The 22755-nt window shown below is 53.2% G+C and overlaps 1 protein-coding gene across 10 annotated transcripts in view; it reads right to left on the reverse strand.

The window, feature by feature from the left end:
• Nucleotides 1-16148, reverse strand: part of LOC142000798 (kelch-like protein 28) — a 42725-nt gene extending 26577 nt beyond the window's left edge. The window contains exons 1-4 of one of the 10 annotated variants that reach the window (XR_012642321.1): nucleotides 15881-16137; nucleotides 15085-15155; nucleotides 14031-14147; nucleotides 11487-12130 (exon numbers count right to left, since the gene is read on the reverse strand). The gene's annotated coding sequence lies outside the window, so the exon portion shown is untranslated. The other 9 variants (XR_012642318.1, XR_012642319.1, XR_012642320.1 and 6 more) reach the window with 9 other exon arrangements.
• Nucleotides 16149-22755: the final 6607 nt, after the last annotated feature.

A 22755-nucleotide genomic window follows, 5' to 3' on the forward strand; every position in this document is an offset into this window, starting at 1 on the left:
CCGATTTTTTTTAAATTCCGCTAGGAGACTATTTACAAGTTTTTGGAAGGTGGTGGGTGCATTTTGCAGCCCCAAAGGGAGCACATTAAATTTATACAGCCCTATGTGGGTGATGAAGGCTGACCTTTTCTTGGTGGATTTATTTAGTGGTACTTGCCAGTACAGCTTGGTTAAGTTTAAGGTAGAGATGAACTGGGCACTTTCCAGTTTTTTTTTTTAATAGCTTATTTGTCCGTGGCATTGGATAGTTGTTTGGGTGAGTTATAGCATTTAGCTTAAGGTTGTTTATGCAAAAGAATATTTTTTCCATTTGTTTTAGAAACTAGAACCACCGGACGTGCCCATGCACTGTTAGAGGGGTGGATTACACCCATCTGTAGCATGTCCTGGATCTCCCGTTCTATAGCAGTTTTGGCTTGAGGAGCCACCCAGTAAGGTTGGGCTTTAATTGGGCGAGCATTACTTGTGTCAATGGAGTGGTATGCCCGTTCGGTCCATCCTGGGGTGGCTGAGAACGTTGGCGCATAGGTAGCGCACAGCTCCTTGATCTGCTGTCGCTGCATACGTCCAAGGGGCATGGAGAGGTTCACCTCTTCCACGCCCCCAGCACTTTTTTTTGTAGTAGTAGTAGACACCTTCAGGCCACTTAGTGTTGTTTTCTTTCTGGGCTGTAAACTGACAAACCTTTCCTTTTTTGGAATAAAAGGCCTTTAGAGATTTAATATGGTACGCTTTAGGTTTGAGGTGGGGGATGCTATGAGATTAACAGCTTCCAGGCGCTCCTGGACCGTGAATGGCCCTTTTCACGACGCTTTCATTTTATGGTCCTGGAGCGCCTTCAAGACCATGACCTGGTCCCCTACTTTGAAGGAACGCTCTCTGGCATGTTTATCATACCAGGCCTTTTGTTCTTCCTGAGCATCTTTTAGATTATCTTTAGCAAGGGCTAAAGAGGTTCGGAGGGTGTTTTGTAAGTTGTTTACAAAGTCCAGAATGTTAGGTCCTGGAGAAGGTGTAAACCCCTCACCCACTGTAATGGCCCCTTAACCTTGCAGCCATACACAAGTTTAAATGGTGAAAACCCTAAACTGGGATGTGGTACAGCCTTGTAGGCAAAGAGCAACTGCTGCAACATTAGGTTCCAATTATTGGAATGCTTATTTACAAATTTATGTATCATGGCCCCCAAAGTTTTATTAAACTTTTTCACCAGAGGAAAAATGGAGCAGCTGATAGCTCCACCAGAGCTGCAACTCTCTGGAAATATGGAAAGCTGGAAGAGATTTAAACAGAGCTTCACCCTACTCCAGTGACACCATCAGAGGACCCAATCACATCAGCCACACCATCAGGAGCTCATTCACCTGCACATCTACTGATGTGATATATGCCATCATGTGCCAGCAATGCCCCTCTGCCATGTACATTGGCCAAACCAGACAGTCTCTACGCAAAAGAATAAATGGATGCAAATCAGACATCAGGAATGGTAACATACAAAGCTCTGTAGGAGAACACTTCAATGTCCCTGGACATTCAATAACTGATTTAAAAGTAGCCATTCTTCAAAAAAAAAAAACTTCCAAAACAGACTTCAAAGAGAAACTGCAGAGCTACAATTCATTTGCAAACTTAACACCATTAATTTGGGCTTGAATAGGGACTGGGAGTGGCTGGCTCACTACAAAAGCAATTTTCCCTCTCTTGGTATTGACACCTTCTCATCAGTTATTAGGAGTGGACCACATCCACCCTGACTAAATTGGCCTTGTCAACACTGGTAAGGTAACTCCCTTCTCTTCGTGTGCCAGTATATTTATGCCTGTATCTGTAATTTCACTCCATGCATCTGAAGAAGTGGGTTTTTTACCCACAAAAGCTTATGCCCAAATAAATCTGTTAGTCTTTAAAGTGCCACCAGACTCCTCACTGTTTTTGTGGATACAGACTAACACTACCCCTCTGATACTTAACACTTATACATTTGTTCACCTTCTATCACAGGATGATTTGCCCCTTGAAGAGATCAGGGGTCCAATCTGCCCTGTGTGCACTCTGCTCTCCTTCCCAGGTGGGGAAAGGCCTCACAGCCACCCAACAGGTGGGCTGTGTGGCTAATCAGACACCTGCCTAGGGATAACAGAGAAGCCTCCAGAGAGTCCGAGGAGGAGAGTGAGCGGAGACTGAGAGAGACCTGCTGGCGGGGAAAGGACAGATAGAAAAGGGACCAGTTCAGAGAAGCTGATCTAGGGCTGCAGCCAGCCTGAGTTACCAACACAGGCTGTGGGACTCATGGCTGTTGTCAGTTGGCTCGCGTGTGCGTGTCCTTTCAGTGTGCTGTTGAGCTCTGCACAGGTAGCTGGTTTAGCAGACCTCACTGGTACTACCCAGCGTTAAGTGCTGAAGGCTGGAATGTCGTTGCCTTACTAACGCTATTCAGGCTGCCCAGTGCTTCTGTCCTTGGTGCAGATGAGGCAGCCCACTCATTCAGCAGACCTCAATGTTACTCAAAGAAAGACCACAGGCATTCGGCCAGGTTTAGTGTCAACGGAGCATGGTCCTAGTGTCCTGGCTCTGTGGTTACAGGTACACGAGCACATGTGTGCCCATTACAATGGGCTCAGGTCAGTCAGCAGCAGCACTTTCTGCAGCCCCCTCGGCTAGATAAAGGGCTAAGGCGAAGTACCCTGACAGTTACAAGCTGAGGTAAACAACTGGAATACACAACTTACACACCACCTAGCGTATTTCATGACATCCGTTTGTTACCTCCTCTTGTTCCCGATATCTTGAACAAAATATCCCTGTGACAAAGTGGAGGATTTTCTTAATGGTTTGTATGAATACTCTTTGTGTCTGTTTCCCTATGAGCTGCATGTTTAACAAGGTGGTGGGAGAGGGTGTTTTTTGTTGCAGGGGACCAGACATTGCATGGACGTGGACCACGGCCTGGACACTGTAACTTAGCAACTCATGACCCAGAGGCCCACCCCATCTTGAAAGCCAGCTGGTTTTGGCCAGTGTGAGAACAAAGGGCTGAGGAAACAGGGTCCCAGTGAGGTGGAAGGCAGCCGGTTATGGCCAGTGGGGGAACAGAAGACAGAGGGCCCAGGTGATCTGTTTGCCCAGGAAAGAAGAAAATCTCTATTCATTATTTTGTCAAACTAGCTTATCTTGTACTAGATTGGGATGTATCTGTCCTTGCTGGAACATATTTATGTAACTATCTGTTGCCTAGTACACGAGCAACAACGTCACCAAGTTCATGTACTGGACAGTGAACTTGTGAGTATCTGCTTTAATACAGGGCCTGACTTTGGTTCACAGCCTCTCGTTCAGGCCTCAGATCTTGCACCAGGCCCAGTACCCGAGGCGCGCTCTCTCTACTACAAAAAGAAAAGGAGTACTTGTGGCACCTTAGAGACTAACCAATTTATTTGAGCATGAGCTTTCGTGAGCTACAGCTCACTCCATCGGAAAGCTTATGCGAATACAGACTAACACGGCTGTTACTCTGAAATCTCTCTACTACAGTGACTTAAGGGGGAACAAGGTTTGGGACTGTAGGGGCCAAAGGGTCTGTATTCTGATAAGACCAGGCATCCTGGCTCCTAGATCCACTCCACCCGCCCCAGGTGCTGCACAGGAGGTGTCTGTCTGAGCCTAGGATGAGGGAAAGGGGGTCCCACTGGCCCTGGGAAGGAGCAAGCTGCTCTCCCATGCAGCAGAGCCCCTCCCAGAGACCTGCCGCAGTTCGGGACATTAAAGCTGAGGAGGCGCCGGGTGCCTCCGCATGAACGCATGGAAAGCACCTTGTGGGGGAGGTCTGCTAGCTTGATGCATCTTTAGATACAACCATTGTCCCTTGCCACGGCTGCAGGCTGCGCTATGTGCATGCCCAGAGCCAGGTAGAGCAGCAGCACCTAGAGCAGATGGGGCCAGTCAGGGTCTGTGCTTGTGCTCTGCATGGCTGGGAGCAGCCTGCCTTGCCCACAGGAGGGCTGGAGCCCTGCACCCCTGTGCTCGGGGCCAAGGAATACTTGGGGCTCAGAGCAATGGGGGCATGGCCTCTCTGGGGTCTGGCAATATGTGCGCTGAAGCCTGGAGAGCCACGGGCTGGGATGCAGCCCTGGACTGATTTTTAAGCTAATTTCATGATTTTGGTGGGGTGAGGCGATGTGAAGTGATGAAGGTTTGGGATGGCAACACTGTTCTCTGAAACACAACAAAGAAAGAGAAAAGGCTACGCTTTGTCCATGCGGCTGTGTGCAGCTAGGAGACTCGGTGAGATAGAAGCCCAAATCAATTCTGCACATGGCTCAAAAAGCTCTCCTATTCAGTGATTAGCTCAAAGAGAGGAGAAATTAGCCCCCCCGCGATTCTCTAGCACTTGCTTATGAGAGGATTTGTCACAGGAATCCTTAGAAATTGCTTAGAATTCTAGGGCCTCTCTTACTCACCTCTTTGCATTTACAAAGAAGCAGCTTGTCCATTAAATAATTCTAAGTAAAACCCCAAATTCCGGCAGGGGGAACAGAGCCAGGGGGCAGGGGAGGGTCACCTGTGTGCTGCTCAGGCAGGAGGAACAGTGCCAGGGACAAAGGAGCTCACCTGCACACACCCCAAATGGAAGGGGAACAGAGCCAGGAGTGGGGGCATGGGTCGCCTGTGCGCCCCTGAGGCAGGAGGAACAGAGCCGGAGTCGGGGGGTCACCCACATGTCCCTCAAGCACAGGGAACGGGCTCGGGGCGGGGGGGCACATGCTCCCCTCAGGCAGGAGGGGCAGAGCTGGGGGCGGGGTCACTTGCACTCCCTCAGGCAGGGGGAAAAGGGCCAGAGCGGGGGAGGGGGTTGCCCTCGCCCCCCTCAGGCAGGGGGAACAGAGACAGGAGGGGGGTTGCCACTTGTCGGGCAGGGGGAACAGAGCTGGGAACTGGGCAAGGGTCACTCACCTGCATCTCAGGCGGGGGAACAGAGATGGGGGCAGGGCTGTCGCCAGCACTCCCCTCAGGCTGGGGGAACCAAGACAGGGGGTTGCCCTCCTGCCCCCCAGGCAGGGCAAACAGACCCAGGGGGGTCACCCGCACTCCCCTCACGCTGGGGAAACGGAGACGGGGGTCGCCCACGCTCCCCTCAGGCAGGGGGAATGGACCCGGGGGGGGGTCGCCCGCGCTCCCCTCAGGCAGGGGAACGGACCCAGGGGGGTCACCCGCGCTCCCCTCAGGCAGGGGCAACCGAACCGGGGGGGGGGATCGCCTGTGCTCCCCTCAGGCAGGGGCAACCAAGCCAGCAGGTCACCCAAAGGGTCACCCGCACTCCCCTCAGGCAGGGGCAACCAAGCCACGGGGGGTTGCCCACGCTCCCCTCAGGCAGGGGGAACGGACCCGGGGGGTCGCCCGCGCTCCCCTCAGGCAGGGGGAACGGACCCAGGGGGTGTCGCCTGCGCTCCCCTCAGGCAGGGGCAACCGAGCCGGGGGGGGATCGCCCGTGCTCCCCTCAGACAGGGGCAACCGAGCCGGGGGGGGATCGCCCGTGCTCCCCTCAGACAGGGGCAACCGAGCCGGGGGGGGGGATCGCCCGTGCTCCCCTCAGGCAGGGGCAACCAAGCCAGCAGGTCACCCAAAGGGTCACCCGCACTCCCCTCAGGCAGGGGCAACCAAGCCACGGGGGGTCGCCCACGCTCCCCTCAGGCAGGGGGAACGGACCCAGGGGGGTCGCCCGCGCTCCCCTCAGGCAGGGGGAACGGACCCAGGGGGGGTCTCCCGTGCTCCCCTCAGACAGGGGCAACCGAGCCGGGGGGGGGGTCTCCCGTGCTCCCCTCAGACAGGGCCAACCGAGCCGGGGGGGGGATCGCCCGTGCTCCCCTCAGACAGGGGCAACCGAGCCGGGGGGGGGTCTCCCGTGCTCCCCTCAGACAGGGGCAACCGAGCCGGGGGGGGGGATCGCCCGTGCTCCCCTCAGGCAGGGGCAACCAAGCCAGCAGGTCACCCAAAGGGTCACCCGCACTCCCCTCAGGCAGGGGCAACCAAGCCACGGGGGGTCGCCTACGCTCCCCTCAGGCAGGGGGAACGGACCCGGGGGGTCACCCGCGCTCCCCTCAGGCAGGGGGAACGGACTCAGGGGGGGTCGCCCGCGCTCCCCTCAGGCAGGGGCAACCGAACCGGGGGGGGGTCTCCCGTGCTCCCCTCAGACAGGGGCAACCGAGCCGGGGGGGGGTCTCCCGTGCTCCCCTCAGGCAGGGGCAACCGAGCCGGGGGGGGGATCGCCCGTGCTCCCCTCAGGCAGGGGCAACCAAGCCAGCAGGTCACCCAAAGGGTCACCCGCACTCCCCTCAGGCAGGGGCAACCAAGCCACGGGGGGTCGCCTACGCTCCCCTCAGGCAGGGGGAACGGACCCCGGGGGGTCGCCCGCGCTCCCCTCAAGCAGGGGGAACGGACCCCGGGGGGGGGTCGCCCGCGCTCCCCTCAGGCAGGGGGAACCGAACCAGGGAGGTCACCCACGCGCCCCTCAGGCAGGGGCAACTGAGCCGGGGGGGAGTCACCCATGCGCCCCTCAGGCAGTGGGAATGAAGTTATCAGGGTCACCCGTGTGCCCCCCAGGCAGGGGAACTGAGTGGGGGGGGTTGCCCACCTGCTCCTCAGGTAGGGGCAACTGAGCCAGAGGGTTGCCCATGCACCCCTCAGGCAGGGGTAATGGAGCCAGGGGGTTCGCCAACATTCCCTTCAGGCAGGGGAAACCGAGCTGGCGAGTCACTCAGAGGGTCACCCGCACTCCCCTCGGGCCGGGGGAACAGAGCCAGGGAGGTCACCTGTGCTCCCCTCAGGCAGGGGCAACTGAGCCGAGAGGTCGCCAGCACTCCCTTCAGGCCAGGGGATCTGAGCCAGGGAGGTGGCCCGCGCACCCTTCAGGCAGTGGAAACAGAGCTGTCGGGGACACACATGTGCCCCTCAGTTAAGGTGAACTGAGGGGCCATCAGGAGTCACCCATGCATCCCTCAGGCAAGGGGAATGGAGCCAGGGGCATGGCTATCACCCTCATGCCCCTCAGGCAAGGGTAACGGAGCCAGCGGGGTCACCCACGCACCCCTCAGGCAGGGGGAACAGAGCCAGGGGGTTCACCATCGTGCCCCTCAGGCAGGGGGAACCGAGCCAGGTGCTTGTTATCAGTACAGCCTGTGAATTTGGCTCCATAGAGATAATCATGGGATTTCTTGGTCAGAGTCCACTTTAATGCTAAGAACTCTAGTTTGTGAACTGGCTAGTTCTTTCAATGATGCTAGACTCCTACTAGCATAGGCAACTGGTCTTCATCTATCTGGATGTTCTTGGTAGAGGACTCCTCCAAGTCTTTCCATACTAGCATCAATGTGTAGTAGATATCTTTTTTTAGTATTGCCAAAATTAACGCACTGACGCATGCTACTGTATCTATTAACATCTGAAAAGCATTCTCACAATTCAGAGTCCACCAGGCACCAAAGGGTTCATTGACTTGGTAGTAGTTGGCATCCGGATATAGAGCCTGGCCTTTTCCTATGGGGGAATACCCCAGTGGTGAGTTCATTTAAGGGTCAACAAAGGCCAGAAATTCCTTCTACAAATTGCCTATAATAATTGCAGAATCCCAAGAAACTCTACAATTCTTTCAAGGTTTTGGGTCTTGGCCATGCCTTCAAGACTTCCAGCTTATCTGGATCTGCAGCAGCTCCATCTCGAGAGATTATATGCCTATGTACTTTATTTTTTCCTGACAGAACTGGCATTTGTCTAAAGATAGTTTCAATCCTTGTTCCTGCAGGCAGTCCAGCACTTTCAACAAGCATTCTTCATGCTCTTCCAAAGTGTGATTGAACATTATCAAGTCATCCAGATATACCAGGACTTCCAGAAGGTTCACGTCACCGTCAGTCTGCTCCATTCATCTCTGGAATGTGGCCAGGGCCCCAGATATTCCCTGGGGTAGTATTCTCAGAAATTTGTAGAATCTGAATGGACAGATGATGCCTGTCTTTTCCCTATTAGCTGGTCCCATGGGTACGTGATAGTGTCCACTTCTCAGATCCAAAACGGAAAACCAACAGCTTCCTGTTAGGCAGTCTAAGACATCATCCACTCTTGGGGTGGTTGGGGATTCTACAGATATTCAAAGTACAATCATCTATGCACATGTGTACATTCCCATTATTTTTTCTGGCCTCAACAACTGGGGAGGCATAACAACTTCTAGAGTTCCTGATGATTTCTGCAGACTTCCAAACATCTGCCACATCTGCAGGTGCTAGTGTTCTCAATCGTTCAGGGAAAGGCCTATCATCATTCAACCGAATGTGATGTTCAACTCCCTTGACACAACCCACATTCCACAAGTGGCGAACACTTGGGGCCTTTGTGTTAGTTTCCATTTCAGTCTCTCTTTCCACGCTGGAGGAATTGGGGAGTTTCCAAAGTTCCACTTCTCTGGGTCAAATATGGGTATAATCTTTGAGCAGCATGGGCCACTGTTGCAGCCAAGTATATGTGAGCTACTGCAGTTCCCCGGGGATTAGTGATTGGGTGCTCAGTTTCGTTAGCCACTGGTAGCTTTTCTGACACTTTTGTACAAGATGAGGTTTTAGCTATGCCTCTCTTCACCATCAATCTGCCCAGCAGCACATCTGTATCTGAAGCTTCACTCAGGATTAACTGATTGGTGTCCATCTGATCCACTTGAGCAATTCCATCCGCTAGATGGGTTGTCCTAGCAGGAATAGTAACTAGAGGCCCAGATCTTTAGTTTGACTATTCCCACCAGTCCTTGAAATCTACACTGATCTCGCTCTCCTCCTTTAGCTTGATATGCTTCTAAACACAGTGCGTGGATCTCCAGGCTTTGAGCGTACTTAGGTCCAGAAAATTCTTTGAATAGCTGAGCCACGGCTGCATGTGTTCCTACTATACAAGGCATCTGGTTTGGATATCCAGTGGACAGACAGATCAAAGCAAGAGTGTCTCTCTCTTTCTCAATTCCAACCACATCCTTTGGGAATTTTAATTTCACTAGCACATATCCTAGGTATTGCTACTGGTCAGCTAACCCCCAGACAGCCAACCTGGTTAGGGGTTTCAGGGGCAGATGGGTCAGATGTTGCCAGTAAAAGGATTTGAAGATGACAGTGACCTGAGAGCCACTATCTAGAACAGCTGTACACTCTATTCCCTCAATAGTAACCCCAACCTCAGACTTTGGTCCACACAGTTCTACAGGCAAGCCTGGCATAGTTGGAGGCAAAGACTCAGTCTTCGTGTCTTTGAGTTGGGGAGAAGCAAAGGTGGTTACAGACCCATGGTGCTCCCTTACCTGGTCCCTCCAAAGTGTCCCGCTGTCTTACTGACGTAGAGGGCCTTAAATCATTCTTCAGCTCTCCCAGGGTTTACAGGATTTGGACATCCTCATACGTAATGACCATCTTCTCCACTCCAATAACAGAAACGCATGGGCTCCAAGAGGTGTGCGGTCCACCAGGCCCTGTCATTTTCTTGACCCTTGCCTCTCTGGTATAGCTGTCCATCTTGCATTTGCCTCTGGGAGTCGAGATACTTTACCTCCGGTCATTTGTTGGAGAGACACTACAAAGTGCTGTTTCACTGTCAGGATAGCTACTTTCTCTTGCAACTCAGTGATCTGTTTCATCACAAGGTCACTTTCTGGAGTGGAGTTATACTGAGTGGCTTCCATAGTACACACTCTCATTTCAGTCCTTCAGGAAGGGTTATCTTCACAATCCTGTTTCCCACTCCCTGACCTCTCTCATCTGTGTGGCAAAAGATGGGGGATTCCTCTTTCTGTCCTTTAATCGCAACGGGAACAACATCAGTCCAGTATGGGTAGCACCCGTTAACCCTTGCTCCAGTCTGAGACAATCCAAATCACTCCCTGCGATTCCTATCTTACAGTGGGCTCTCTGCAGGAGTCATTCCATCTGTGCCAGATATTGAGGTAGCTTCGCTCCAAGTTCCTGATGGGCAGTCTGGAATTTTAATATAGCATGCTCTCCATTTTCAGTGCTTTCAAAGCTCTCCAAAGATGAGAGGTATTCAGCAGCAGTTGCCTCTGGATTACTGGCCCTGAGTACCCTGATAGATTCAGGAGCAGGTCTTTGCAGACTTTCCACTAGTCTCTTTCTTTTTTCCCTTTTGCAGCATGCCCATTCCTGTTCCACCTGAACAGCATGATCCAACCAGGCCTCATAGAATCATAGAATATCAGAGTTGGAAGGGACCTCAGGAGGTCATCTAGTCCAACCCCCTGCTCAAAGCAGGACCAATCCCCAACTAAATCATCCCAGCCAGGGCTTTGTTAAGCCTGACCTTAAAAACTTCTAAGGAAGGAGATTCCACCACCTCCCTAGGTAACGCATTCCAGTGTTTCACCACCCTCCTCGTGAAAAAGTTTTTCCTAATATCCAACCTAAATCTCCCCAACTGCAACTTGAGACCATTACTCCTTGTTCTGTCATCTGCTACCACTGAGAACAGTCTAGAGCCATCCTCTTTGGAACCCCCTTTCAGGTAGTTGAAAGCACCTATCAAATCCCCCCTCATTCTTCTCTTCCGTAGACTAAACATCCCCAGTTCCCTCAGCCTCTCCTCATAACTCATGTGTTCCAGTCCCTTAATGATTTTTGTTGCCTTCCGCTGGACTCTTTCCAATTTTTCCACATCCTTCTTGAAGTGTGGGGCCCAAAACTGGACACAGTACTCCAGATGAGGCCTCACCAGTGTCGAATAGAGGGGAACGATCACGTCCCTCGATCTGCTGGCAATGCCCCTACTTATACATCCCAAAATGCCATTGGCCTTCTTGGCAACAAGGGCACACTGCTGACTCATACCCAGCTTCTCGTCCACTGTAACCCCTAGGTCCTTTTCTGCAGAAAAATTCTTCCTCATGCGCAGCGATAGGTTTTATCCTTGAAAAGGTTCTTAGTCTCTACTAACTGCCTGATTTCCTTTGCAGTCTTCAACTCCGCCATCAACTTGGGCTGAAGAACAGGCCTCCCTCCCTGCCCCAGAGGCTGTGCCTGGCAAGATGGCACCAGGCTTGCTGCAGTATCCACCCCCAAGCATTCATATCAGGAGCCACACACCCGTCATAACATTGGCTCAAAAGTCATATTTCACAAAAATAACTTTGGGGTCTTTGTCTTCTGGAGCTGTGCCCTTCGGGAATCACATTGGCATGTTTTTCACTGTCACTGCGAGGGCTAGAAACTTACTTGTTAAAATAAAGCTGAGAGTCCCATGTAATCACATGACTCCAAGAGCTGAGGCTTAATGGAAAGCACCAAAAATTGCAAGATTTTCAATAAAATCATGAGAGTAGGCAACACTGTTACTGTCCGAGCAGTGCTGCAAACTGTGCTCTATTGCCCACCACAGGGGGCTTATTTCCCACTGCCACTGCTCGTACCCATGCTGCAGCATGTGTCCCTTTCCTCTTCTCCAAGCTATGCCCTGCCATTTGGGTCGCCTCTCACGGTCTAGGAGAGCTAGGGTAGGCAGTGTCTTTTGCTGATCAACGGCAGAATATGAAGCAAAAGCTGATGGGCAAGGCACTCCCCACCCAGTGTTTTACAGCTAGAGGGATAGTGGCCAATGTATGCAACATCTGGCAAAAATGCAAAGGAACATGAACTCTAAATATAACAGCAGTCAGACTGAGTTTGTCATTAAAAGGCAATGTATTGTGATCATTAACCAGATGTCCTGCACATAAGATAAATGACTAAAATATAAACAGTCAACATACAGTTTACAAAACTCCAACATCTTGAACACAAGGACAGGAGCAATCATTTCCACTGTCTCACTGAACTGCAGTTTCTGATCTGATCTAGAGGAGTCAGGGAATAAATGTGCAAACTGTATTTCCTTGGAGAACTGAGTTTGTGTCTCATAAATGATGTCAGTTTCAGACTCTTTCTCAAGAGAAAGAGAAAGCAGAAATGGCTGTGATATGGTAGCGATACTGCCAGAACCTCTCTCTGTCTTATTGCAATGAGGAATAAGACTGGAGAAGTCTGTATGGGACATGAGCTCAAGTTGTGGCTGTGACATCCAAAAGGAAATAAGTAAGTCCTGTCTCGGAAACCTGTATTGGGAAATACAGAAAGTGATTTTAAGGCTTTTTTTGAGGAATTTCCTCACATCACCTAAAGATTTTAGTCCAAGTACAGAGGTTTGACTTCCTACCACCTGCTGGGGATGGCAGTGACCAGAATGGAAGACTAAATGTGCAGTGCTTGCTGAACACATGTGGCAGGGAAGCAGGTCATGGAGGAATGTGCCAGCCCCAGCTTGAACCTGGAGTTGTCACTACAGACTTTAAAACCCCTGGAAGCAGCATTTGTCTCCATTGACCCTAAACTCAAAGGAAAGTCAAACTGTCCCTTCCAAATGCCGCTGTGATAAGAGAATTGTGCCACCAAATGCTACATTGTTAAGAGGGTAACTGCCAAGGAAGGCCACTGCAATCTTTGCAGACACTGCCCATGAAGGCCCCCAGGGGGACTGGTGTCCATTAAAGAATCACCAGCGCCACTGAGTGATACACAGCCTAAGGGCGCTGCTTCTGCAGAACCTCTAGCCCATGGTGCTTTATTCCCTGAAAACCTGGGATCCGTGGCAATCCTACGGGGAGAACGTGACGGCCCTCGCTCCGGGTTGGGAGGGGAGTGCCATCTACTGGTCAGGGCTCAGGCCTGTGACATTCAGAGGGGTTGCTGCGAGGGGATCCCAGGCCCTCCTACTCCACTGGGCTCTGACCCATGGCTCTTTGTGGGCTATCAGCACAGGTGCTGATGTATTTTTCCCCGGTGGGTGCTCCACTCCCACTCTGCCCCTAGGCCCCACCCCATTCGCCCAAGGCTCTGCCCTTGCTCCGCCTCTTCTTACCCCTGCTCCACCCCTCCCCCGAGCGCCTCCGGCTAGCCGGTCTGCTGGCAGCCAGCCCAGGCCTGAACCAGTGTGGCTGGTGCATGCTGAGCACCCCGTATTTTTATCCATGAGTGTGTGATCCCCGGAGCACCCATGGCTATCAGGACTCTGACAGCTCAGGATGCTTAAGGCCACTTCCTACCACCTCCCTGCAACTGTCCCAAGGTCACTGTCTGGGGTAAAGCACTGTGAGGGTTGTCTGTTCACCCCACGGCACCGTCTGGCGGCTGCATGTAGTGAGGTCATTCTCCTTTCCTCTCGGGTGGCAACTGCCTCCTCCTGGGGTATGGCCCAGTCTCCTGGGGCCAGCTCAGTCCAAGGACTTTCCCCTGTTGGGGTAGTCCAAACAGCGAATAAAGGGGATCAATCAAGTCCAGAGTTCATATGACAGGGCGAGGGGAGTGCTTCTCTCTCAGGCTGTCCCTGCAGCAGGCCTTCCCTTTCCTCAGGGAGGGACCTTTTAGCAGTTGTTTAGGGGGAATTTCTGACTTCTCTCAGCTCGTCTCTCCTGGAGCTGCCAGTAGCATGTCTGCTCTCCTTCCTGGTCTGCTACAAAATGAGCTGCTCCCCTACCTTTTACCCCCTCCTCCAGTTGGTGCATTTGCCAAGGATGCGGTGGGGCTGGCTAGGCCAGAGTATTTCCTTAGCTCCTTGTTGCTCAGTGTGGGGTTTGTGCACGCAATCACACACTCTCCCCCCAAGATGGAGCTAGTAGAGCTGGGGCCATCACATTTTCTCCAGGGAATGTGGGGGAGCAAAGTCAGTGTTCTGGGGAGCTTTGCCTTCCCTATCCGGAACTTGGAATGCACAGGGCTGGAGAAATAGGTACCAGCGCATCAGTCGGCTGTTTGTGTCTTTCATATCATTCAACCATCTCAAGTGGGTATGAGAGGTGCTGACCTTGACAGATGGAATGGCACCCTACTGGAGGAGACACAGGCAAATGGACAAAAGGAAAGGAGGAGTGTCAGATATTTATGAAGACTCTGTAGGATCAGCACCGAGGATCGGGCTGGCTCGCTTGGACCGGAAATAGTTACTGGTAATATACTCACTGTCACTCCTGCTCAGCATCAGTTTGTAGCGGTCCTCTTCCTGCTGGGATCACAAAAAGCTGTGAGCAGCACTCCCCTCAGCTCCAGCTCTTAAGCAGCCAAGCACCATTCCATGAGCTAGGGCCAGAGACTTAGAGATAATATGAAGTGATCAGACATATAATCCAATCTGGGCAACAGTAACACTGCAGAACATACATTCTTGGGCATAGTCTGGACAGGCATCGGGCTACATCCTGCCACCACCTCCAATAGCTGGAAGCAAAGTCCAAAATGTAATGATACAGGTGCAATTCTGCTACACTGGAAGGGGGGGGGGGCGGACTCTATGTGCTGCACAGCATGGCTTTCTGGCAACCCTCTGCAAGGCTGCAATAGGTACATGGCCAGCAGGTTTGCAAACCATGTAAATCCACTGTCCAAAACTCCTGCCAAGGGGACCTGCAAGGACCACAGCAACTACTAGAAGCAATGGGATTGGTCCCATTTACTGAAGTTTTGCATGGGTGGGAGGGGGAAATCAGCAATTGAGCCATGAGGCAGGTTTCAATAATCCCCACGGAAGTTTGGGAATAAGCTTCCGTCCACAGTTGCTGCACTATCCTAGTCCTAGGCCACTGTGTCCTGGGCAGAGAGGCCAAGCAAAGCAAAGCAAGGAGTGTTTCTGTGATTGTCAAAGAACTAGGATGGTACCAATTAACCAGGACTTGAGACCTGTTCCTTCTAGTCTTGGAACTGCTCTAGGGCTGTGGTTGTCTCTCCTCTTTAGAGGCTGGATTCCCAGCATTCCCAGCCCCTGCTGGCCAGGGTCCTACACTCCACTGATTGGCCACTGGACTGTGAGGCCAGCTCACTGCTTCACTATTTATTCTGCTTTACACACACCTTTGAGGCACTGCCAGCCTTATTCTAATGGCCAGTGATGGCTGGGTATGAGTCCCTCTGGAGGCCACTCAGTCCTCTGCCTATTTCCTCCAGAAGGAACAGCTGTGTGGCAACATAGACTCTTCTCAGAAGGCTCCCTCAGGGTCCTGGGAGGAGAAGTGCAGCTTACCATCATCAGCTCTCCGTTCTCGCCTGAGGAGCTCTTCCTGGCTGGCTTAGTCTGTGGCAATGATGGAACTGCTATGAGAGAACAAAGGCATTACTTAAAGGACCAGCAGCACTGAATCAGTTTCAGATTTTCCTGACTCTCCCCCTTGTTCCCCATTGCTGCTTACAGAGACCCCAGATCGCTGTTTACTGAGCCACAGGGGGCCTAGAAGGACCCTTGCACTACACTTTTTATCCAGTGGATGGCACATGCTATGCACCTGCCAATGCAACTACATGTGGGGCCTGCAGGTCTGTGCAGTGAATATTTCAACCTCTTGGGCTAAGGCAGCTAATACACAGACTCACTATGGCACATTGGGAAGTCGTGTCCTTCTGTTCCTCAGTTTCCCCCTTTTTATAACCAGTCTAATAATATCTACCTGATGAGGGTTTGTGAAGCCTAATTCATTAATCTCAAAGTGCTTCAAGGTCCTTGATGGAAAAGAATTGGCCCAGAGATGCTTGTGGTATATAATCACATACTGGTTATTCTGTTAGGTTTAGCACAAGATTCCCTGCTATCACTCAAATCAATGACACCCCTTCAAAATAGTCAGGTAGTCCCAGTAAGAGATGTTTTTGTCCTCATTTAGCTAGATTATCATCCGGGCTCCCACAGAAAGATTACAGCCTATTCTGTACACGTGAACCAACAACTGTGTTATACGTACTATCCGAATGCAACACACATAGCCATGCTAGTGAGCCAAGGATATGCTGTGTGGATGGGAGTACAATTAAGATACGTTTCTTACCTGCAGGGGGGCTGGTTTTTTGAATGACGGGCTCCAGGAGTTTTCAGCAGCCGCTGTCCTCATTCCAGACCGACTAGTGTCTGATCTTGTCTAGGTTGCTATAGTTACTGTCACGTGGCATGAGGGGCTGCACCTGATCCAGAAGCTGCTGAAAGAGGAAGCAGTCCCATTCCTTCAGCGAACAGTGGTGAGATAATCAATCTTCTCCAGCTCAAACGCTGACTGCAAGTCTTTGATTTCAGTCTCAGCAGCTTGCAGCTGGATCACCAAAAGTAAAGGGTTAATTGTGTGGGTGAACTTGGAGGAGTTCTAGTAGAAGGAAGAGGCAGGTGAATCCATTAGCATTTCACCTTCAGCTCCCAGTCTCTCCCAGGCCAGGAGTCTCGCCCTTCCCAGAGCCCTAATTCCCTCTGCCCCAAATAGAGCCTGGAGCAGAGGGACTAGGGCAGGGCCCTGCATGAGAACTCACACCCCCAGCTGCTCCAGGATAAGAAGAACGAACCAAGGCCAGGCACAATCAGGCTGGAGCAGCTGTGGAACAGTTGCCTACAGACCCAGGGAGCACCACTTAGCCAGGAGAACAAGAACTTGCCAACTGATCATCTGATTGCCAGCTCTGACTGCATCCCAGCCCAGAGCCCCTAGATCACACAGCCTTGCCAGAGCCAGCCCTGCCTACACTCAGGGTCAAAGGTCACTTGGGTCAAATCCTGGGAGGTGGCTGGCATATCATAGCAGGGCAGTGCTGGTCTTTAGAGCTCTGGCTCTCTTCTGGGTGACTCTGGAGTGGATGCAGAAGCCGATGTGCTGTGAGAGGAGGAGGCAGGCCATGATGAAAGGGCCCACATGCTGAACAAATGAGACCTCCAGCAGCTGAAGACTTTGTGCTTGGTGGAATTGGCCGACTCACTGATCTCAGAGCTTTAGAAGGGATTTGCTGCACCCAGGACACTGCCTGTGACTGTAGATTGGGACAATATTTGGTCTTGGGGCTGGTCCCACCCTCTTTGCTCCCCTGACTCATGAACAGCTCATCAGGCAGAAGTCAGACCCCTGACACCCTCCCTGCTCTGAAGCCCTCAGAGGGACAGAATAAGTGGTGGTGAGGACAATCCCCCCAGGGTCTCAATGTCCCTGGGAGAGAAAGGCCGATTCCCCGAGGACCTTCCTGTATCTCAGGGTCTTCTTAGGGAGAACCCAGTCACTCTTCTCTCAGGACCATCCCCTGGGTCTCACTAGGGTTGAGGCTCTTGCTCCCCGAGCCAGCCTGGTATACTGTGAATGGCTACACCAAATCCAGCCAAAAGGAGGCACTGCAGAGCCAGGCTTGAAGGCCCAGCTCCTTCCCGCTATTCCCAGAAGGAGGACAGCATTGCATGGCAGAGTGTCCTGGCCAAGGTGGCCCCATGGAATTCCAGCTAGGGGGACACGATGGAAACATGGATCTTCCAGTCTCTCCTTTGCAGCCCCGAACGGGGTTAGCAGAATTCCCTGGCCCATCCCCACCATGATCATCTCTAAGATGTGCTGGAGCTACTCTGTGTTGTGGGATGCTGCCAGCAGGCTCCTCAGCATTATATCCAGGTTCTCCGCCAAGGTCTTGTGCAGTGCCTGCAAAGGGGGGAGAGAGACGTGGGTCAGCGTCATGGAACCCAGGGTACACTTGCCACAGGATGGGTACAAGTGTTCTAGAGGGAGCCCTGGGGAGACCCCACACTCAACCTGGCTTCCCCGATCCCAATCCCTCACTGCACAGTTCACAAGCGTTCATGGCAGGATGACAGCTGGCTCCTCAATCCTGGTTCTTAGTGCTTCTCTGCCCCGGGCATGGCACACAGCAGGACGTGGCACAGCCAAGCTGCCATGGATGGGAGCTAGGTTTGTGGACAGACTCCAGGCTCCAAAGCACAGAACGTGGTAGGAAGGAAAGGATTCCTGATGGAGGGTAAAGGAATCTCCCATGGAGGAAGGGCCCTCCAGCCCTCTGTTACCCCCCAGCCTCTTCCCATCTCTTCCCTCCCCCAATTCAGCAGTTCCAGCGAATTGAGGGAGCATGGCTCAGAGGTCACTCCTGCCCCTGGCACGGAGGAGTAGGGTAAGGATCTACCTGGATGTGGGGGTCCTTGTCCATGGTCATGGTGACACACTGTGCTTGGTGGCCTGCAGGAGGTGAGACTCCAGCTCTGGATCCTGGGCTGGCTGCAGTTTGCTGGTAGGAGAGAGGAGCTGGTATTAGACTTTCCAGGGAAGAGCTGGGACTGGCACTAACATGGGGCATGAAACTGTGATGAACTAGGCACTGGTTGGCAAGAATGGAAACTGGGGCATCAAGCACGGGTGTGACCTGGCAGGGGTCAGTGAAATTCCCAGCTCAGCCAGGAGAGAGTGACTGTCCCCTCCACATACACTCGCCACCAAAGGAGGGAACTGCCACAGCTGGGAGGTGACCTGGGAGGTGCAGTGACTCCTGGCTCTGGGTGTGAGCTGCACTGGGGTGGGGGGAGCTGGGCGGGAGGTCCTGGTAGCTGAGGTTGCACATGGCCACCACGGAGCTGGAGAGGATGGAGTTGGGCACAGAGTCCAAGGGCAGCACCTCAATCAGCTCCTGTGAGACCCAAAGCATCGTGTGAGATTCAGGCCCCACTGACACCCAGAGAGGAGGGTGCCAGCACCCCAACACAGCCAGCAGGATCCCCCCAGCACAGCTGGGCCCTGTCCTCCCAATTCCCTCCCTCCTGTCAAACTTACCCCCTCCCAACCTCCCCACCTTCTCCTTCAGCTGTCCGCCAGCCCCACGATTCCCCACCTGCCCCTAGTGATTATGCCCCGAATTTCCCTTCGCTGATGCCCAGTCCTCAGCCAGGCAGTCCCTGCCCTCTTCTGCCCCCTCTAGCCCCACCAATCTGCCCTACGGCCCACGGAAGACTCCTTCTCATTCCACGTCTCCTGCTCCTCCCTCAGACACCTCTGCCCCAGACCTCTTCCACAAAGGGCTCTGCACTCTCCTGTCCTCCCTAGGAGATGCCACCACCCACTTGCCAGCAGCCCCGCCCATGCCCTGCTGCAGAGGGCAGCTGTGCAACTCCCACTGGGATCAGTAGGGTCGCATGGCTCAGGCCAGACCCCTTGGCTGGGATCCCCCAACAACTCTGACAGAGCAATAAGGCACAGGGTGTGAACAGTCTCTTACTTCTCCCCATGCCCAGGGCTCTGCTTACCTGCAGCAGCCTGCAGGCAGGGAGCTGCAGCTGTCCCATTGGGAGCAACCACTCTGCTGCCCTGGGGAAGCGGGGAGGTGTCCAGGGAGTGGGCAGAGTGATGCCTTCTGCTAGCCCACTGGGGCTGGGCTCCTGGGGGCTGGCCTTGAATCAGAAGCAAACCCAGAGATGTGTTGCCTGGCTCCTGTCGTGGGCTGGGTGCTGTCTGCCCAGCCAGAACTTGGGCCACCTCTATCTCTGTGTGGATGCCTCCTCCCTCCCACTTCATTCCCTGCTCCAAGAGCTGGTCTCCTGCTGCTCAGGAAGGCCGGGTATGTCCACCTCCTGAGCTGGCTAGGAGCTGCTTCCCCATCGGGGGGGACGAGGGGGCCACTCTCCTCCTGGAACCACTTGCAGCTGCCTCCCTCTGGCTCCAGGGCCACCTGCAGAGCCTTCCTCCTCAGCATCCACCTTAGCACGTCCATCCTGGAACCAAGCAGGGAGCAGCTGTGAGTCTGGGACAATGCAGCCTCTTCCCAATGGGCCTGTCTGCCCACCAGGTGGGCACTTGGACTGGGATCTGCACACATAGCAGCAGCACATAGGACAAGCTGCTCCCAAAACTCCCCCACACCATCCATGGTGCTGGGACAGCAGGGGAGTCACATCCGTTCAGAGCAGTGGGGTCAGGGACTGAGACCTGCAGTTAGTCAGAACAAGCAGCTCCCTCCTCCAGCCCCAGGCCACACTCCTCCATCCCCACAAGCCTGAGAAGGAATAGAACCCAGGCGTCTGGGCTTCCCCTGGGAAATTTCCCTGGTTCAGATTCAGAAGGTCACAACCATGGGCTGTGGAGTGTCTGGGTTCCCACTGATTTCAGCCCCTCCCAGAGGCTCCCAGCCTGGGAAACAGTCTCCTACAAGGGAAGGGCTAGCCTATAGCACGGACGTTTCCAAACACACTGGAGCTGGCTCTGGAGAATACTCTGTGGGAATGTGCTGCCCACGCCCCCAGCGAAGGGCTCCAGGGGGCTGTGCTTGCAAACCACTCTCTCATTGGGGGATGCCCCCTCCCATTTCTGCCCCTCCCTGGTCAGAAAGGGGAAGTGACTAAGGAAACAAGAGCTGGTGCTAGGCCTAAGCAGACTAAGCAATTGCTTAGGGCCCCAAGCAGCTCAAGGGGCCCCCCATTTGCTTTTTATTATAAGAACTTGCCTGTTTTAGTATGGGGGGGGAACATTCCTGCTTAGGGCCCACAATAGGCTAGCACTGGCTCTGAAGGACAGGCTGAATGGCACTCACTTGCTGCAGGAGATGGAGTGCTGGGGGCGGATGTTCTGATGCACTGTCTGCCCCTCTCCCTTCTCCTCGCTCTCCAACCCCAGTGCGGGCTGGAGGGGGCGCTGCCATGGGGCGTTACACTCCCTGGCCAGCAGGGTGGGGTGCAGACACTGGGCAGATGACAATGTCAGTGAACACAGATCAGGGCTTATTGCCATGGGACAGGCAAATTCAGGCCAGCAGCACAGTGCCAGAACGCTGACCCCATGTATGTGGGGGCAGGAGGAGTGACACCCCCCATCTCATGAACCCCAGCACTTTACACACATTCCTGAAACCTCCCAACCTCTGGGCTGTAGGGAATGGGGACCCAGGCCCTCTGATAGGAAATTGTGGTCTGGGCCAGAGATGTCACTGGCTCAGGGTCACCAGAGGAGTCAGTGAGAGAGCCAGGGATGGAACCAGAAGTCCTACTTTCCAGGTCCCTGCACTAACCACTACAGCACACTGCCTCCCAGACCTGGGAATTGCAACCAGGCCCTTACTCCCTCTACTCCTGGCTTAGAGAGGCGGTGAGATCTGCCGTAGTGCCTGGAGCAGGGGATTGGGGTCAGCACTCCTAGGTTCCATGACTGGTTTCATTATTGACTTGTGGGCTCTTGGGCAACTCACTCCCCATCACTGTGGCTCAGCAGCCACCTGTAAAATGGGATCTGATACTTACCTGTTCTTGTATGAGGCTGAGATTCACCCAGGAGAAAGTGCTCTTGGTGCCACACCCAAAGACATGGTTTTATTGGCTTTGGATGGCGACCAGCAGGAAACCAGTCAGGACTCTTGCCCCAGAGAACAGCCATCCACTGTCCTTCTGAGCTCAGGGCATTTAACTGATCTGATCCAGGCTGGAATAGTAGGGGCTGCTTCAGCTCTACAGCTATATTGGCTGAGTGGAAATAGGAGTTGGGCTGGAGACTTGCACTCTTGCTCCCTTCATGCTGTGCCTGGCTCAGGCAAGATCTGTTGCCTTTGTGCAGGGAAAACTGTTGTACCTGATGTGACCAGTGCCCACGTGGTCTGCAGCCAGAGAATTGTTGTTGTAAACGTGATAAAACAGTGAAGAGAAGAGCAGCAGCTCAGCTGACTTGACAATAAAGTTCAGGTTGAGTGGCACTATCACATGCAACTGACAAAGGCTGAGGGCTAGAGACTGTGTTTCTGCCCCTGCCACCATCTGCCAGCTTGGCCTAGGGTGTGTACAGGATACTGCTGCTAAACTAATATTTGAGCGTTCATTCCCATAGACACTGACCCCGTGGGTGCTCCGGGGCTGGAGCACCCACAGGAAAAAAAATAGTAGGTGCTCAGCACCCGCCAGCACAGTTGTTTGGCAGCTTGGGGAGGGGTTTGGGGAGGGCAGACAGCAGCAAGCAGCAGGCGGGTGGGGGCCTCGGGGAGGGGGCAGAGCAGAGGCGGGAAGAGGCAGAGCAAGGGTGGGACCTCAGGGGATGGGGTGGAGTGGGGGCAGGAAGAAGCAGAGCGAGGGCAGGGCCTTGGGGGAAGAGCAGAGAAAGGGCTGGGCCTCGGAGGAGGAGCAAAGTGGAGGTGGGGCCCTCGGCAAAGCAGGGGTGGAGAACCCCCAGGGAAAAACAAAATAAAAGTCAGCGCCTATGTTAATTTGTCTAAGCCGCTCCTCTCCTTCTCTCCCTTATTTTATCAGTTTCAGATCACAGCTTGCCCATGGTAACACTGCAAATGTGCTAGCAGAGACTTGCAGGCAGCATATTGCTTCCTGGGGGAAGCTGGTTGGAAGGACTCCACCTGGGGGACTGTCAGAGAAGCCATGAGGCTCAAGAAGCCATGTTGCAGGCAGCCACAATAAAGCTGGAGTTTGTTAGTTATCCTGGTGTCAGAGGGACATGGTATATGGCAGATGATCCAGACACAGCAAAGCTTTACACATGGTGGCAGTCGTAATAAAATCGTGGACAGCAGGACAGACCATTCAGAGCTGCACTGCACAGAGCAGAATACTTCTGCAAGTACATGTTTTGTTTCACAAGACAAGGCTGTGGTAACAGAAGACAGAGGGGCTGAAGCCTCCAGGGACATTAATCCTGAAAGCTAAGACTTTAATTCAGGCATGGAAGAGCTGGAAAGAGGAATTTTACCTCAATGTTACCTGACTGGAGAAAGCTGGAGAGAGATAAGTGAGACTCCGTGCATGGAAATTCCCCAAGCTCAATGCACCTTAGAAACAGTAATGGCCTGTTTTGATACTCCTGTAACTCCAGGAAGAATGAAAGAAGGGAAAGATGTAATTTCTTTACTTGGGATCAAGCAGCTGTGGAGGGTGTAGACAAGTACAGCACCAACTGAAAAGTGCTAGCAGCCAGCTGCA

The sequence above is a fragment of the Natator depressus genome, chromosome 18 (genome assembly GCF_965152275.1).
Source record: "Natator depressus isolate rNatDep1 chromosome 18, rNatDep2.hap1, whole genome shotgun sequence".
Classification (NCBI taxonomy): Eukaryota; Metazoa; Chordata; order Testudines; family Cheloniidae; genus Natator; species Natator depressus.